The sequence below is a fragment of the Odocoileus virginianus genome, chromosome 13, assembly GCF_023699985.2.
Source record: "Odocoileus virginianus isolate 20LAN1187 ecotype Illinois chromosome 13, Ovbor_1.2, whole genome shotgun sequence".
Classification (NCBI taxonomy): domain Eukaryota; kingdom Metazoa; phylum Chordata; class Mammalia; order Artiodactyla; family Cervidae; genus Odocoileus; species Odocoileus virginianus.
The window spans coordinates 9,783,020-9,800,195 of NC_069686.1; the positions used below are offsets into that span (position 1 = coordinate 9,783,020).

The window sequence follows — 17,176 nt, forward strand, 5'->3', positions numbered from 1 at the left end:
GAATATACATTAAAGCAATATGCCTTTTACGTCTATCAAACTACATCTAGTTTTTTCTAATGCTCTTGATTGGGGATGGTGCAGGGCCACTGACTCTGGTATAAACTGGCAAGTGTTTCCGGAGACAACTTACCAGTGTATTTTGAAAGATTTAAAATTCCTTTTCTGGTGTTTGCCCCCCAAAATACCTAAGGAGCCGTATGAGCCCCTGCTCATGAGACCTTCCTCTGCCATCCATTAGTAATAAAAACATGGAAACAAGAAGTAACTGGTGAAATACAGCTCAAGAAATAAGATAATTAAGATTAAAATATCATGGAACTATAGCTATTGGCAAGGAGAACAATTTCATAACATATTGTCATAAGAAGTAAGTTACAGAAAAGTGTGCACCTAGAGAAAACAACATTTAAATCCAGACAGATAAATGGATGTATGGATGGATAGGCTGAGGTAATGCAAAATGAATTATTAATGGATTAAGGGTTTTTATAAAATGGGAGAAGTGATAGTCCAACTTTACTAGAAATTTTTTAATTTTAGTGATGATAGTTTTCCTTTGATTATTCTGGAGGGAACCACTTTGGGAAGCTCTCCTTATGAGAATCACTGAAACAGTAGTGGTTAACATCAACTGAGTAGTCGTTATGTACCAGGAACAATACTAAGCATGAATTTATGTCTGTAGTCCTCATGAGAAAGGTACAATTATTATCAGTTTCCTGTATTACTGATGGGGAAACTAAGGCACAGAGCTCTCAGGTAAATTTCACATTATCATCAGCCAGAAAATGACAGGACAGAGGTTTAAATGTGAGTTATCTAAACAGAGTGGCTGTTTATTTAACCATTATGCCACAGATCTTCCCTAGCAGGAAGGTCACTTCAAGACCAGTACCTGCTCCATGTTCAGAGAAAAGGATGATAATTAGTTATATCTGGCACAGCAAGGCCCATCTTTTCGGTGCTTTTGATGGGTGAGCCCCTTCCCCCATATACTCAACTACATCTCGAAATTTACATAGGGCTCAAGATGACTTCTAGAATAAAAAAGCATCAAGATCAAAACTCAATTTTTTTTTTTCTGAGACTCAAAGATCAGCTCTTCTGATCCAGGGGAACCCTGACTGAGACCTGACTAAAGGAAAGAAAATTGGAATCTAGGGTAAAAATAAAAGCCTAAGCAACAGCCACAACAAGCAAATCTGAACTGGTGGTCCTCTGTCAGCATCTGACCTAAGCCATTATAGGAGAGTTGGTTTTGAAGGTGGCAGGACGTTAATGCCTGATCCAAAATCTGATTACTGAGAGCTCTAATTCTGGACCTTAACAGTTGGAAGAAGTGTATCTGTGACTGAACTTAACATCTGGGAAAGGCACCTCCTCTCCTGTATGCCAAGGAACTGCTCTGCGAAGTAAATGCAGTGAGGTAGATGGGGCATACGGGAAATGGTCCAGCCCTGCATGAAGGTGAGGTACACGAGAGGAATCCTCTGGCTTGAGTCAGAACACTTTGGATTCTTGGCCACATCATTTAAAATCCGTCCTAGTACCATGGCCCAGTTTGTCCGTAACCTCGCGGAGAAGGCCCCGGCGCTGGTCAACGCTGCTGTGACTTACTCGAAGCCTCGATTGGCCACGTTTTGGTACTATGCCAAGGTTGAGCTGGTTCCTCCAACCCCTGCTGAGATCCCTACAGCAATTCAGAGCTTGAAAAAAATTATTAACAGTGCTAAAACCGGTAGCTTCAAACAGCTCACTGTTAAGGAAGCTCTACTGAATGGTTTGGTGGCCACTGAGGTGTGGATGTGGTTTAATGTTGGCGAGATCATAGGCAAGCGTGGCATCATTGGCTATGATGTTTGAAGACCAATTTTTAACATGTGATTATATTTGCTTTATTATTCAAGTGTTCTTGGACCATGTGTGAATAGACTGCTATTTGAATAAAATAAGACAATGTGTCAGAATCAGTGTTTTCTCTATCAAACACTACATGGAAGGTCACAATTTCTCTTGATATTAAGTTGGATTGTCTTTTGCTTCAGTATATTAATACAGCTCTAAATGCATGCCTTTGCTTAGCCTGCAATTTGGAAAATGTATATATGAGTATACCAACCTGGTACCTGTATAAATGAGGTTAACTTTATTTTGAAGGCTTGAAAACAAGATGTTTAAGCTTTATTTCTCGAAGAGCTGGGGGAAAGGCTTTGAGAAAATGAGAACTTGCTCCAGTAGGAGAAATAATAATACCATGTGCTAAGTATGATACAGTTAAATAACGTAGCATTAAGAATACAATTTGGACTGTTTTTCTTTGCAAAAATCAGAGAAAGATCCCTTTGACAACACCTTTTTGTCAGTTTGAATATAGCCTCCCAAAAGAACAGCATGATGATAATCTGTGTATCTTTGTAATATCTTTAACATTAGGACAGAGTGAATGAGAGCAATAATGTATTTTTCATCTGATTTTGATATTTGTTATATTATTAATCTGTCCAGTTTTTAAGGACCTATCTTCGCAAAAATATTTAAATAAAATACTAAGGGAAGAATAAAGGCCAGTGTTCCATAATTACAGGCACATGGGGGACAGAAAGTGTTATGAATTTAGTCTTGGAGAAAACATGGCCTCACTTTGATGCCACAGACTAGTCAGTCGTGAAGATATTTGGTTTAAGTGTATAGCTGCATGTTAGATGAGAGGTGGGGTTGGAGGGTAAACTGGAGGCTATCTATTGGTGAGTATAAAAACCTGTATGAAAGGAGACACACCAATGCACTAAGCATAGTTGTTGTTGGGTGGGTTGTATTCTTCTTTTAAATGTTCTTCTTTTGTCTATATTTTCTGACACCAAATACTGAGTTTTCAACAGCAAAAAAAAAGCAACTTTATTTTAGGAAAAATAATCTTAACTGAAATTCCAGTTAATGTTGATCTTGCTGATATTTCATTTTTTCCCATGATATTTAATAAAAGCAGGCACTTGGTAACTCATGCCTTATCCAAAATGAACACATTTTAATTTATTCTTTGACAGGATGCATAATTGCAATGATACGTTATTCTTCAGCTCAGATGAATATCTCCATTCAAAGAATATGGTAGAGAAAATTTACAGAATTTTCTGTAGAAGAAATATCTTGGAGACGAAACATGAAATATTGCTCAGGTCATTAGAGTTTTATGATTTGGAGCTTATATTATACTCCCAAACAGGTGACAAAATAGAAAGATTAAATCAGATTTGTGAGACAGTAGCATTAAATGCTGGGCTGCAAGATGACCTATTGCTTTCTCAAGACATTAAGTTGTTGGCAAACAACCAAATTCCTATACAGGCAAAGCAATGAATATAAATGAGAGAAATTTTATTCATGACCCAATTTAGTGATGAGGCCTTCTTTCCTTTATTCCCAAAGAAAAATGTGAAAAATATTTTTATCATTCATCAACTGTAAATATAGTGAACTTCTATTGTCTCCAAGTTTTCTCTGCAATGTCTACTGGGGAAAGGAGACACCTGTGATACTCAAAGAAACATAAGCTTTGTATGAAGATAAGAAAAAAGTAGATTCTTTTATTTCCCTTTTAACCATATAACTATCAGGACTTGATGTATCCTACAGTATCACTGCCTTGGGAACTGGTTAGTGGAATCCATAAGATTAGTGATACATTCAGAAGAACCACAGGAATGGGTTTTCAGAGGGAATTCCAGAATTAAGACATTACACAGTCAAAGAGACTTGAAAGGTGAACTAACTCACATCTGTCATTTTAAAGTTGAAGAAACAGTTGGGGACTCTGACAGTTCAGAGGTCACAAAGCTAATGATAAGCAATGCTAAGACTAGAATGCAGACCTTCTGCTTTCTAAACTAGGGACATCTTTTCTAAACCTTTGAGTTTAATAAGATGCAAGGAAGAGAGCCCTTTACTGGCTTCAAAGGTACTAAGAATTCTTCTTTCCCTTAAGATTTCACTTATTAAGTGATTTTTTTCCAAACAAAATTCTTGGTATATATTTATATTAATTGAATCACTCAATAATCTTGGTTCTTCTCATGGGCCAGACATTAGTTTGATACATGTTTAAGCAATGGATCAGGGTTCTTCAGAGAAACAGAACTAACAGGATGTTTGTATACATAGATTTACTTTAAGGAATTTGTTCATACATCTTCAGAGGTTTGACACTTTCTAAATGTGATGCAGTAGGAGACTCAGGGAAGGGTTGCAATTCAAGTCCACTGCTAGTCTGCTGGCAGATTTCCCTCTTGTTCCAGGAGGTCACTCTTTTTAAGGCTTTCAGGTGATTGGAGGACACTCATCCACATTATGGAGAGTAATCTACTGAAAGTCCACAAATTTAGATGTTAATCTCACTCATCTAAAGAAGGAAAAAAACCTTCATAGAAACATTCAGAATAACGTTTGAACAAATGTCTGGGTAACATGGTGTAGTCAAGTTGATACATAAAATTAACCACTGCAAGCATGGTCACCAACTAGGTTAGGAGTTGCCTTTAAACTGAAATCAGGTTTGACTTTAAACCTCAAGAACAAATTTCTGCTTCCTTTATCACTGAAGATATCTGACTGGATAACTGGTTAGTAGACTCATTCTCTTAGGCCCACCAAACACCTAAGAGGATCAATCAGTCACTTTCATGTACACATTTACAAATGACATATTTCACTACCTTCATACACAGAGAAGTCCTAAAGAGCTGTAGTAAATTTTCTTTACTCTGTCTTGGCACAGACTTCAGGAAAATTCAGAGAACCATGGAAATTGGAGGTGAATTGAAACACTCAGGTACCCATCCTAAGTATCAGGGATAAATTATAACCTCTAGTGTAAGTAGTCTTACTGATGAGAGATAAAGTGATTTGCTGACTCCTCACTCTCAAACCAGAGTTAATCCTTACATGGAAATTAGACACCCACAATGTCTGAGAGCATGGCGCTTCATTGTCTTCCAAAAGGCCTGAAAGTTCAAGACAAAGTACCTAGTAGCATTCAAGAACTTGAAAAGAAAAAAAGTGAGGGGGAGGAGGAGAGGCCAGGGATGAAGCTCTCCTTTGAGTAGTCTTGGTTTATGCGACATACAGCTAAGTGGGGCCACTGTTGCAGACCATCTGGGGCTAGAAGGCAGCATGCTTCAGACAGTGGACAACCACCAGGAAAGAGACTGAAAAAGGCGTGTGTTTCTTTCCTTCTGCCTTCATCCACATCAAGAAAAGACTAATATTCGGACCTCACACCCAAACATTATAATACACCAGGTCAATTACATAGTTCTTTTAGATGGGGTAAGTTTGGCAAAATATGAATTGCTCACTTCCATAACTTTACTGACATGAGAATTTGACTTTAAGTTCTGAGTAATAAATTATATTCATCTTTAGAATATGAATGTGAACTTTACTAAATATAAACCACATACTTAACGACATATTTAGAGATGTTTCTAGACTTTTGGAAATGCTAATTGAACACAGATCAGTTTCTGGTTTCACACCAGGTTAAGAACAATCTTTCCCCCTGGCTTTGAAGAGCACAACAGGTCATCCTCTTCAATATATGCCTTTAAGCAACATAAAAGAGTGTCATTACCTTCACTACATTCCTTGTTCTCAAGTTTATCAGAACCAAGATAGCATAAGTGTTATATGAACACTTTGAGCATTAGCAGTATAATAAAACAGCAATTAGTTCTTCAAAATGATTTATTGAAATAGCTTATCTATCTTGATGACCTCCATTCATGAAAAAAGAGATACTGTAGGATAACTAGATGTTTTTAAGGCAAATGATGTCAAGATGAATAACAAAGCAACAGTTTTCAAAAAAATTCCTATATTAGTCTAAAAATTGGAATGTCTCAAAATCTGTTGGTGATTCTTGGGAAAAATATGTATCTCTAGTAGGTAATAACTTTTACTTTGCAAGTCAAAAGACAGTCATTAAAATAATTCAGATGTGAAGTCTTTCAATCTTCTCAGAAGCAAGCTCATAGCCTCAATTCTTATGCATTCAATGGACATAATGTTTTTGTTACAATTCATTTTCACTGGCATAAACATGCACTTCAAAATTTCCTCTTATTTTTTTTCTTGGAATAATATGGCACAAGTTCTCAGAAATACTCTAATTTTATCACTTTATTCTTAGAACTTTAATCAAGACCATCTAAAACTAATATTTCTTATCTTAAACTTGAATGAAGAAGATAATAGATTTCTAAGAGCAATTACATTTTTTTATAGTATATTTCCATTAATAGAAGAAAGTCTCTTTGCACAGTATTCTTCCTTTAAAGTTGGACAGTAACTGAACACATCACTGACAAAAATATCAATTATAATTGGGACTCAATGGCTAAGATTGTAATAAACACTATAAAGGATTCTCCCTGTTTAAGGAATAATGTGTATAAACACAAAGCAAAGTTTGTCTATGTAGATAACAAAAGGTGCATCTATTTTAAATAATTTTTGGATCCCAATGTCAACAATAGTGATTGCAGTAATTTTTGAGTTTCTTTTAATTTGAGGTCTATATAAATTGAGCTAGGCTAAAACTTCACTTGAGTCAATGTTAAATAAACTGAATAAGAACAATTGCCAAGAAGTCTTTCTCCATGTCATGTTTTGAAGTAAAAAAAAAAAAGGAAAATTACTTATAACAAGTGAAATGAGGAAGAATCTGAGATAAAGCTAGATGTTCTTGTGTGCCAGATTTGGCATTCATATAACACTCCATATAATGGTATAAAAAGAGTGAAAATTTCCACCAGAGTAGCACTGAAGAATCATTCCCAAATTAGTATACCATGTGCTGAGGTGTTATCATATCAGGCTCTCATCCCTTCCCAGTAGAGACGGCACAGTTAAATAGTCCTTCACAAAGTATTTGTAAGTATACTTGTATGTGTTGTCTTCATTCTGAAAATACACACATATATCACCCCCTCTTCACAGTCCCATAACCCGACAATCCTCATCAATTTGCTGCTGCTGTTATTTAGTCACTAAGCCATGCCTAACTCTTTTGCAACTCCATGGACTTAGCCCACAGCCTCCTCTGTCAACAGGATTTCCCAGACAAGAATACTGGAGTGGGTTGCCAGTTCCTTCTCCACGGAACCTTCCCAACCCAGGGACTGAACTCGTGTCTCCTGCATCAGCAAGTGGGATTTTTTTTTTTTAATCACTGAGCCACCAAGGAAGCCCTCCTCTTCTATTACTGCGCTTTACAGCCAGAAGCAGACTCATTAGAAAAGACCCTGATGCTGGGGAACATGAAAGGCAGGAGGAGAAGGGGATGACAGAGGACTAGATGGTTGGATGGCATCACCATCTCAGTGGACATGAGTTTGAGCAGGCTCTGGAAGATGGTGAAGGACAGCGAAGCCTGGTGTGCGGCAGTCCATGGGGTCTCAGAGTCAGACATGACTAAGTGACTGTACAACAATAGCCAGAATTAGAGGTGTGAAATCTTAACCAATTTACCTCTTCTTTTCTCTTCAGCAGAAGGCAATATGAATTCTCCCCCACATTTTAATCATAATTCTCACCAATTTTTAAAAAGCTCTTTGTTTCTACCTTCAAGAAAATACTTTAGTGCGTATCTGATTTCTCAGTGTTTGGCACCACTGACCACTTCCTCCCACTAAACACTAGACTTACATGACCACATACTCTACTGGATTATCCTCTCTCTCCAGTTATTTCAGTCTCGCTGATACACTTCTATGTCTCATGTCTGTATGTGAAATCCTGAAGTACCTCATTATTTTTTCCTTCTCATTTTACCCTGTTGCGTATGTGTGTGCTCAATCATGTATGACTCTTTGCAACCCCACGGGCTGTAGTGTGCCAGGCTCTTCTGTCTATGGGATTTTCCAGGTGAGAATACTGGAGACGGTTGCCATTTCCTCCTCCAGGGGATCTTCTGACCCAGGGATCTAGCTTACATCTCTTGTGTCTCCTGCATTGCCAGGTACATTCTTTACGACTGTGCCACCTGGGAAGCCCACTGTTAGTCACAGTTTTTATCATATGCTGAACACTTCCAAATTAACATCTTCTGCTCTCCAGATATATGTGTTCAAGTGCCTACTCTGAAATTGCAATTAAAGTCTCACAGACACCTCATATACATTCCCAAAATATCATCTCTGTACAAATAATTCTGTTCCTCCCCTTATATTGCCTATCTCAAGGCAGTAGAAAAGCACAAGTTCATAACCTGAATTCAGTCTTTTACTTGATTCCCCACAAGGCCCATAAGACACATATTTTTCTGGCCTCCTACTTAAAATCTCACCCTCTTAAAATGTCCTAACTTATTTCTGTTCTTTCCTTTCCTCAACAGCAGTTTGTAGCATCTAACACATCAAATATTAATGGATTCATCTTGTCTATCATCCATTTTCTTTCTCTAAAGCATAAGTTCCATGAGTTCAGAGACTTTTTTTTGTCTTATTTATGGCTGAATTAGTATCTAATTCAGTGTGTGATCAATTCAATAGAGCAGGACATCCTGGGGAATTTCATCCCATATATGTGTAGTCCAAGAGTTTACCAAAGACCTAAGAAAAATTTCCACTCAGATACAGGTCTTCCATTTCAACTGTCCTGAACCCAAACATCAACCAGCTTAGCAGGTACAAACTCATCCTTCATTTGGCAAAACTGATGCTCTCTACTTGGGTTCTCTCTCCTTACACGATAGTCTCGAAACTTGTTTTCGAGAAAGCCTGCGAGAATCTGGGGCTTCCTTCTCATTGTCCTCAGGATCAAACTCAAACTCCCTGTGCTCCTTTGCAGACTCATATCTCCTCACCTCCCACCCCTGCAACATATATTTTAAGTTACCTTCAGTTCCTGTACATTCATAGTTCTGCCTCACCTCCAGGCTCTTGCACATGCTGCTTTACCATGCCGGGACCAGTCCCATATTCTGACTAATTCTAATCACCCACTCACACGTCATGTCTCCAGTGACTTCACTGGGCTGAATTAAGTGTTCCATATGTACTCATTTTTCACACCCCACTTTTCCCAATCATCATCTGTATTTCTCAGTTTTATGATTATCTGTTTACTTTTCTATACTCTCACTATACAATAAGCCTCTTGGGGGCAAACCCCATGTGCTATTTAGTGTTTCTTCTTCCTAGTCATTAGATTACTGAATAAATATTTCTTGAAATTAATGCACAGTGGGATTTAGCAATTTGCTTGACAAGAATATTGCTTCTCAATCAATTATATGTCTCCATACTGTGCAATAAACAAATTAAAACACAAATACACTTCACTCCAAGAGTAAGAAAAACAGGAGAAGGGAAACATATTTAAAAAGGCATGACACTAAAATTATACAAAATTTTAAAAAAAATTTTAATTATACAAAACAGAAGGAAAAGCCTTGGTTATATCTGTGTCAGATACCTGAATATATGAAAACCCCAATATTTTGGTTTTGTGTTACATGTACAAAGTAAACTCAATTTTAAGGAATTAGCCATTCAAGCTGTAATGTAACCACTAAAGTCTCTACAGTTAGGCTGATTCCTAGTATCTTACTTAACACTGCATGTTAGTTAGGAAGGAGAGTTTAGAAATATCTCATCCTCTTCATTCCATAGGTGGAAATCTGAGTTTGAAGGAAATCAAGTGATTGTCTGGATTTCCACAGTTAATCAAAGGTAGCACTATAAACCAGCTCTTTTATAGCCCCTCAACTGTCTTCAAATTTATTATGTTCTGTATGAAAGGTACATTGACCATTACCAGCATTTACTAAAGTCCTGGCATGTGTTAAGGGAAACAACTCCTTCCACAGTACAGGTTGGTCTCTTATCTTAAGACCCAGTTAGATAGCTATGAAAAAAAGTCACCAAAAACACAGTCAAGGAACTGAAGATTGGGTGGAGTCAGACAGAAGGGCCTCTTTGGAGGTGTCAAGGACTATGATAACCTGACCACTCACTGTCAACTTATAGTCAGTTCATAATCTAATAATAAACAATATGGATATTTAATCCTGAGCTGTCTAACATGTGACTTTTCCTTAAAACAGAGTTTGTTACTTGGCTTCTATTGGATTTTAATGAATAACACATGTGGCAGTCAAAGACATGTTTAAATGAAACTGGGAAGAAAAATATCATTGACCTCTTTCCACCAAGTAGTGATACTGAAAGCCACAAGATGATAAACGTTAGTGACTCCTATTTTCTGAACGTGTTCAACACGTGCTTTTCACTGGTCTTAAGTCCATTTTGGAGTGAGGTGGGGCAACATAGAAATAAAAATGTGAGTTTTTGTTCTGTTTTTAGTAAATGACTGCTGAAATAAAAATACCTGAGTGGACATAATCTAAGAATCAGTTATGTTTCAATAACATTTCTTATTTTTCTAACTCAGGGATTTAGATGCTTTAAAATTGTTTTCTATTAGAAGATGTCTCATATCATGGCATTTATGTTACTTCTGGAAAAGTTTTGACTAATAAGTTATTATACATGCTTTCTGGTCCTGCTGTATACTCTTCCAGTGGAGTGGAATGTTCTTATATTTTTCTCCCAAGATATTTCTTTTATTGCTGTTGATGTGCAGTCACTAAGTCATGTCTAGTTCTTTGCATCCCCACTGACTGTAGCCGACAGGCTCTTCTGTCCATGGGGTTCTCCAGGCAAGAATACAAGAGTGGGTTACCACATACTTATAAGCAGCATTGAATTAACCTACACTTTATAAACATGGACAGTTAGATATGTGGGGGTTCACACTCTACCTAGCATCACAAAATTATTCAGCACACGACTCAGAAGTGGAAAATCTATGGACAGAGGAGCCTGGTGGGCTACAGTCCATCTGGTCACAAAAAGTCAGATATGATTGAGCAACTAACAATTCCACTTCCTTCAGAAGTGGAAACTTAGATCAGGATCATAGCATCAACCTGGTTCTGAAATCAGACATTCACTTGAAATTTATAGGAAATGCCAACATAGGGCCCTGCCCAAAGGACAGTAGTATTTATTAAGTGCTTTTGAAGTACAAAAACTAATCACTTGACAAGCATTAACTCAATCAATTTGTTGTCATCCTTGTCTTATAGGTGAAGACATTAAAGTGCAAACAGTTGAGTTGTTTGCCTGAGATTTACAGTTCAGTTCAGTCGCTCATCGTGTCCAACTCTCTGCAACCCCAAGGACTGCAGCACACCAGGCCTCCCTGTCCCTCACCAACTCCCAGAGTTTACTCAAACACATGTCCATAGAGTCAGTGATGCCATCCAACCATCTCATCCTCTGTTATCCCCTTCTCCTCCAGCCTCCAATCTTTCCCAGCATCAGGGTCTTTTCAAATGAGTCAGTTCTTTGCATCAGGTGGCCAAAGTATTGTAGTTTCAGTTTCAGCATCAGTCCTTCCAATGAATATTCAGGACTGATTTCCTTTAGGATGGACTGGTTGGATCTCCTTGCAGTCCAAGGGACTCTCAAGAGTTTTCTCCAAAACTACAGTTCAAAAGCATCAATTCTTCAGTGCTAAGCTTTCTTTAAAGTTCAACTCTCACATCCATACATGACTACTGGAAAAACCATAGCCTTGACTAGATGGATCTTTGTTGGCAAAGTAATGTCTCTGCTTTTTAATATGCTGTCTAGGTTGGTCATAACTTTCCTTTCAAGGAGTAAGCATCTTTTAATTTCATGGCAGCATTCACCATCTGCAGTGATTTTGGAGCCCCCCAAAATAAAGTCTGTCACTGTTTCCACTGTTTCCTCGTCTATTTTCCATGAAGTGATAGGACTGGATGTCATGATCTTAGTTCTCTGAATGCTGTGTTTTAAGCCGGCTTTTTCACTCTCCTCTTTCACTTTCCTTTCCTCAAAAGGCTCTTTAGTTCTTCTTTACTTTCTGCCATAAGGGTGGTGTCATCTGCATATCTGAGGTTATTGATATTTCTCCCAGCAATCTTGATTCTAGCTTGTGCTTCCTCCAACCCAGCATTTCTCATGATGTACTCTGCATATAAGTTAAACAAGCAGGGTGACAATATACAGCCTTGACATACTTCTTTTCTGATTTGGAACCAGTCTGTTGTTCCATGTCCAGTTTTAACTGTTGCTTCCTGACTGGCATACAGATTTCTCAAGAGGCAGGTCAGGTGGTCTAGTATTCCCATCTCTTTAAGAATTTTCCACAGTTTGTTGTGATCCACACAGTCAAAGGCTTTGGCATAGTCAATAAAGCAGAAATAGATGTTTTTCTAGAACTCTCTTGCTTTTTCTATGATCCAACAGATTTCAGCAATTTGACCTCTAGTTCCTCTGCCTTTTCTAAATCCAACTTGAACATCTGGAATTTCATGGTTCACGTACTGTTAAAGCCTGGCTTGGAGAACTTTGAGCATTACTTTACTAGCCTGTGAGATGAGCGCAATTGTGCGGTAGCTTGAGCATTCTTTGGGGTTGCCTTTCTTTGAAGTTGGAATGAAAACTGACCTTTTCCAGTCTTGTGGCCACTGCTGAGTTCCCAAATTTGCTGACATATTGAGTGCAGCACATTCACAGATCATCTTTTAGTATTTGAAATAGCTCAACTGGAATTCCATCACCTCCACTAGCTTTGTTCATAGTGATGCTTCCTAAGGCCCATTTGCAATCCAGGATGTCTGACTCTAGGTGAGTGACCACATCATCATGGTTACCTGGGTCATAAAGATCTTTTTTGTATAGTTCTTCTGTGTATTCTTGCCACCTCTTCATAATATCTTCTGCTTCTGTTAGGTCCATACTGTTCCTGTCCTTTATTGTGCCCATCTTTGCATGAAATGTTCCCTTCGTATCTCTAATTTGCTATCTCTCTAGCAAGCAGTAGAGATAAGACTTAAAGCCAGGACATCTGGCTCCAGAATTCTTAGTCTTGATCACTACCCTGGTCTGCTTGTCCACAGACCCTACCTTTCTAATTCACCCCACAAATGTTACCTTAATGAGAGAACAAGTTCTTTCTTGATATCCATTTGATCTTTGCCTTCTTTATCAAGGACCACTCAAACAGCTGAAAAATTTTTCTTAAAATGAGTTCACTTAGGGTAGCAAGGACCCTAAAACTCAAGGCTAGCAATTATGCAAGTGGGAGACCTCACAGGAAATGTTTATTTGTCCCAAGAGAGTCTTTACAGACTCAGAACTTAAGAAAGTGATACAGTATATGCTTGAGGGTTCAACATACTAGCTGCCCTAGCCAGTATTCACCAGACAATTCCAGGTGTCTAAGGCCTCGTACTCATGTTTTCAAATGTACTGACAGTAACATCATGATAATGCCAAAAATCAAGTTCCAAATATTTAGCCCAGACCCATGGCTTTCATCAGCTCCACAAAACTCTAGAGATATTTTATCAGCAACTGATCAAAGGAAGCAGTAGGGACTGACACAAACACGTCAGGATGCATGCAGTACCTGCCACTCAAGCACACCCCAGGGTCATGTCTCCAGGAATAGAGACAGCACATCAGCAGACAGCTGAAGCAGAGCAAAGGATGGGGGTCTCTTCGAAGGCAAAGCCCTGAATGCATCAAGCTGAGATGTCAGATCCCGGTTTAGCACGATGATGCCCTCACTTGGGTGTGGGTACTGCTACAAGAGATATCTTACTCATGCGAAGGTCCTGTCAACTGCTTTCAGGCATGAATGGAGCAAAGCACAAACATCACGTGACTTCTCAAGTGTGCCCGGCTCTGCACAGACACAACTGCCCTGTTTGGAGTCACGGTGAAAGGAGGGGAAATGGCATCTGCCAACCATGAAGCTTATTAAACAAATTTGCTTTCCAAGTACTTGAGGTACTCTCAGCCCTAATTAATGTCTCCTGCAAATGCACCCTCATAGCTAAGATTCACTTTCCTAATCTAGCCATATGTTCCTTCCATCATCTTAACGATATAAATGGAAATTGTTGTTTTTCACTGAATATTTCTGCTACAAAAATGCTCTTTCCAGGCTGATGCTCTGTGCTGAAATCAGTGGATAAGAAAATCCCTCTCTGAAAACAGTTTCTCACTTTTTTTTTCTCTTATTACCCATATGCAGAGGTGAGGTCTATGTGTGATTTTTAAATGCTGCATGAAGCACTTTGCCTGTATTAGAAACAAGCCTCTGCAAGGGTAGAACTTTCTGCATGAAAAACAGGTAAATTTAAACTGAAAAGGGGAAAGCTGCGTCCAATATATAGCCTGCACAGTTGAAGAACAGACGTCACACCTCTCATAAGGAGAGAAGTTGATGGCTAATGGTGAGGATGAGGAAATGATTTGCTTTTTTCCAGAAGCTAATAGTTTAAATTGAATTCCTTGACCTTCTCCAGCTACTGCTCTGTTTTCACTTTAAGAAGCAGCTTTTACCCTTTATGCATGACTGGAGGAAAGAGAGATGTATAGATCTATGAGACTTCAGAGTTAGAAGAGACCCTCGTGGTCACTGAGTCAGGTGTCGGTGAGCCTCTCTGTATACCAAAAACCCCTGGTGAGCCTGGAGACTGGTTCTTCCCCAGAGAGATTATAATACAATTGACCCCAGGTGAACCTGATGGAACCTGATACATTATTTCTCTACAGCACTCTCAGAGATTCTAACAGCCAAGCACCAGGAGCTGTGACCTTGTCTACCCACCTCTTTGGGGCCAGTAATATGAAATATTCATTTAGTGACCATATACAGTTGTCAGTGGCAGAGGACGAACTATAACCTCAAGCTCCGAACCTCCACACCTGTTGTTTCCTTCTACATTATACTATATACCTCTTATAATCCGTGCTTTTTAGAAGTTGAAATCAATTTGATGATAGAAATAACTTTAAAAACCAAGACAAAACCTAGATCTACTCTCCTACTCTCCCCTTTTCAAAGGCCTCTTCCTTTTCTTCTATTTTTCTGTTATTGCAATCTCTCTCGAAAGCCAGCTATAAATTGATGTCACTATATAACTCCAGATTTAAAATGAAAATATTAGTAAGCCATTCCAGAATCGCCCCCCAAAGTACTACTTTTAACAGTGCAAACCACAAAGAAATACCTCCTATTGGCTTCAGTAATAAAATCGTAACAATAGCAGCCAAATAAGCAGAGCCAGATTCTGTTCTCAGAGCGTCTGGCCTGCATCATCTCACTGAGTCCTCGTAACAGCTTTCTGAGGTCAGTATATACAAACAAGAAAACTGAGCCACCAAAATTTGAGTCATTTCCCCAGGCAGAGTCCCCCAGTTTTAGTAATTTTGCATGGCTATGGACCGGTAGCCACTCAGTTTAACCTCAAAAATCACAATGTGAAACTGTCCTTCAAAAGTAGCTTTCCAATCATGATCAGCTAATATTTACAGAGCATTTTTATTACTCGTCTCTCATACAATCTCAATTAAATTTTACAAGATTGACTGACATCGCCATTTGGTTGAAAGAAACCAAGGCTTGGAAAATACCCAGCATCTTCACAGGTAGAAGAGACCAAACCCCAATCTGAGCCTTCGTGACACGCGCAGTGCTGCATTCCCTCTGCCACACTGCTTTAAGTCGAAATATGGTTTCGTGATAAGCATTTTGTACGACAGTCCTGCTAGGAAAATAGTATAAGACTGACTATAAACAGCCAAAAATCGAATGCCTGGCTGTTGATTAAATTGCTGATTTTACTGAAATTCCCTGGTACACTAAGAAACAAAATAAATTGCAGCAAACCTCCCCAAAGATTTTTGTTGTGCATCCTTTTATTTTTATCACATAATCCGTGTTTACTGAGCTGTGGTAAAGGATGCATGGGCTATTTTTATTCAGAGAAAGGCGATGACACCAGCCAAGCAGAAGGACCCATCCATGACCAGAATGCAACGGCCTTCATTATCCTCCAACTCCTCCTAAATGACTCACGGAGAGCCGGCAGATGGTGTTTTCTCTCACCCCTTGCCTTGCACTTATTTAATTATTTTAACTTAGTTTTTGTTCTGTCACCATGACGCCTAATAGGCAGATATATTTTGGGAGTTGGTTTCTACCTCTAATACTGAACAGGGCATTTGGAAATTTTCTTAGGGTCTAAATTCCGGATCAAGTAAGGGCAGAGAATAAGGATGATAAAAACTTACTATTAATAACAAGTAACACTTACTGGGCACATTATAGTATGCCAGATACAAAAGCCAATAAATTTTCATGAATTCATTTAATCATCCAAAGACCCAAAAATGGGGAGGCTGGTGTTTAGAGAGGTTAAGAAACCTACTTCTACAGCTAATAAGTGGAGACAGAGAATCTGAACCAAGCGCCTACTTTCTTAATTTTTTTTTTTTTGAGATAACACTGGTTTATACACTGCCTCATGTGTACATTATATTGCTACCTCTGTGTACACTATGGTGTACTCACCACCAAACATTTAGTTTCCATCACTATACAGTTGACCCTCTTTACCCATTTACCCTCCCCCTCCTTCAGCTTCTTCTCCTTAGTTAACACTACTCTGTTCTCTGTATCTACAGGTGAGTGCTTTTTTCATCTAGTTTGTTATATATTTATTATATTCCACATATGTATAAAATATAGTATTTGTCTCATTTATTTCACAGTGTAATATTCTCAAGGTTCATCCATGTTGCTGAAAATGGAAAAGTTTCTTTTTAGGGCTGAGTAGTATCCCATTATGTATATATATAATATACTATATCATCCATTCATTGGTTGATGGGCACCCAGGTTTGTTTGCAAATCTTGGCTATTGTAAATAACACAGCAATGATCATAGTTGTGGATATATTTTCTGAATTAATAATTTTGTATTCTTTGAATAAATAGCCATAAGTGGGATAGCTGGATCATTTGGTAGATCTATTCTAGTTGTTTTTTTTTTTTTTTTTTGGAGGACTCTCCATACTATTTTCCACAGTAGCTGCAGTAATTTGCATTCCTACCAGCAATGAACAAATGTTCTCTTTTTCCCACATTCTTGCCAAAATTTGTTATTTCTTGACTTTTTGATAACATCTTTTTTAACAGGCTAGAGGTAATGTTACACTACAACTTTGATTTGCACTTCCCTAAAAATCCCATGGACAGAGGAGCCTGGTAGGCTACAGTCCCTGGGGTC

General features: G+C 38.4%; 1 long non-coding RNA gene and 1 pseudogene across 2 annotated transcripts in view; both read left to right on the forward strand.

Moving 5' to 3' along the window:
• LOC139038027 (uncharacterized) overlaps positions 1 to 17,176 on the forward strand; it is a 66,735-nt gene that overhangs the window by 15,522 nt on the left and 34,037 nt on the right. The window contains exon 3 of one of the 2 annotated variants that reach the window (XR_011490925.1): positions 13,729 to 13,886. This is a non-coding gene — a long non-coding RNA (uncharacterized lncRNA). Of the gene's footprint in view, positions 1 to 13,728; positions 14,094 to 17,176 lie in introns of those variants that run through there. The other variant, XR_011490924.1, reaches the window with a different exon arrangement.
• LOC139038026 (ATP synthase subunit g, mitochondrial pseudogene) lies at positions 1,546 to 1,990 on the forward strand (annotated as a pseudogene).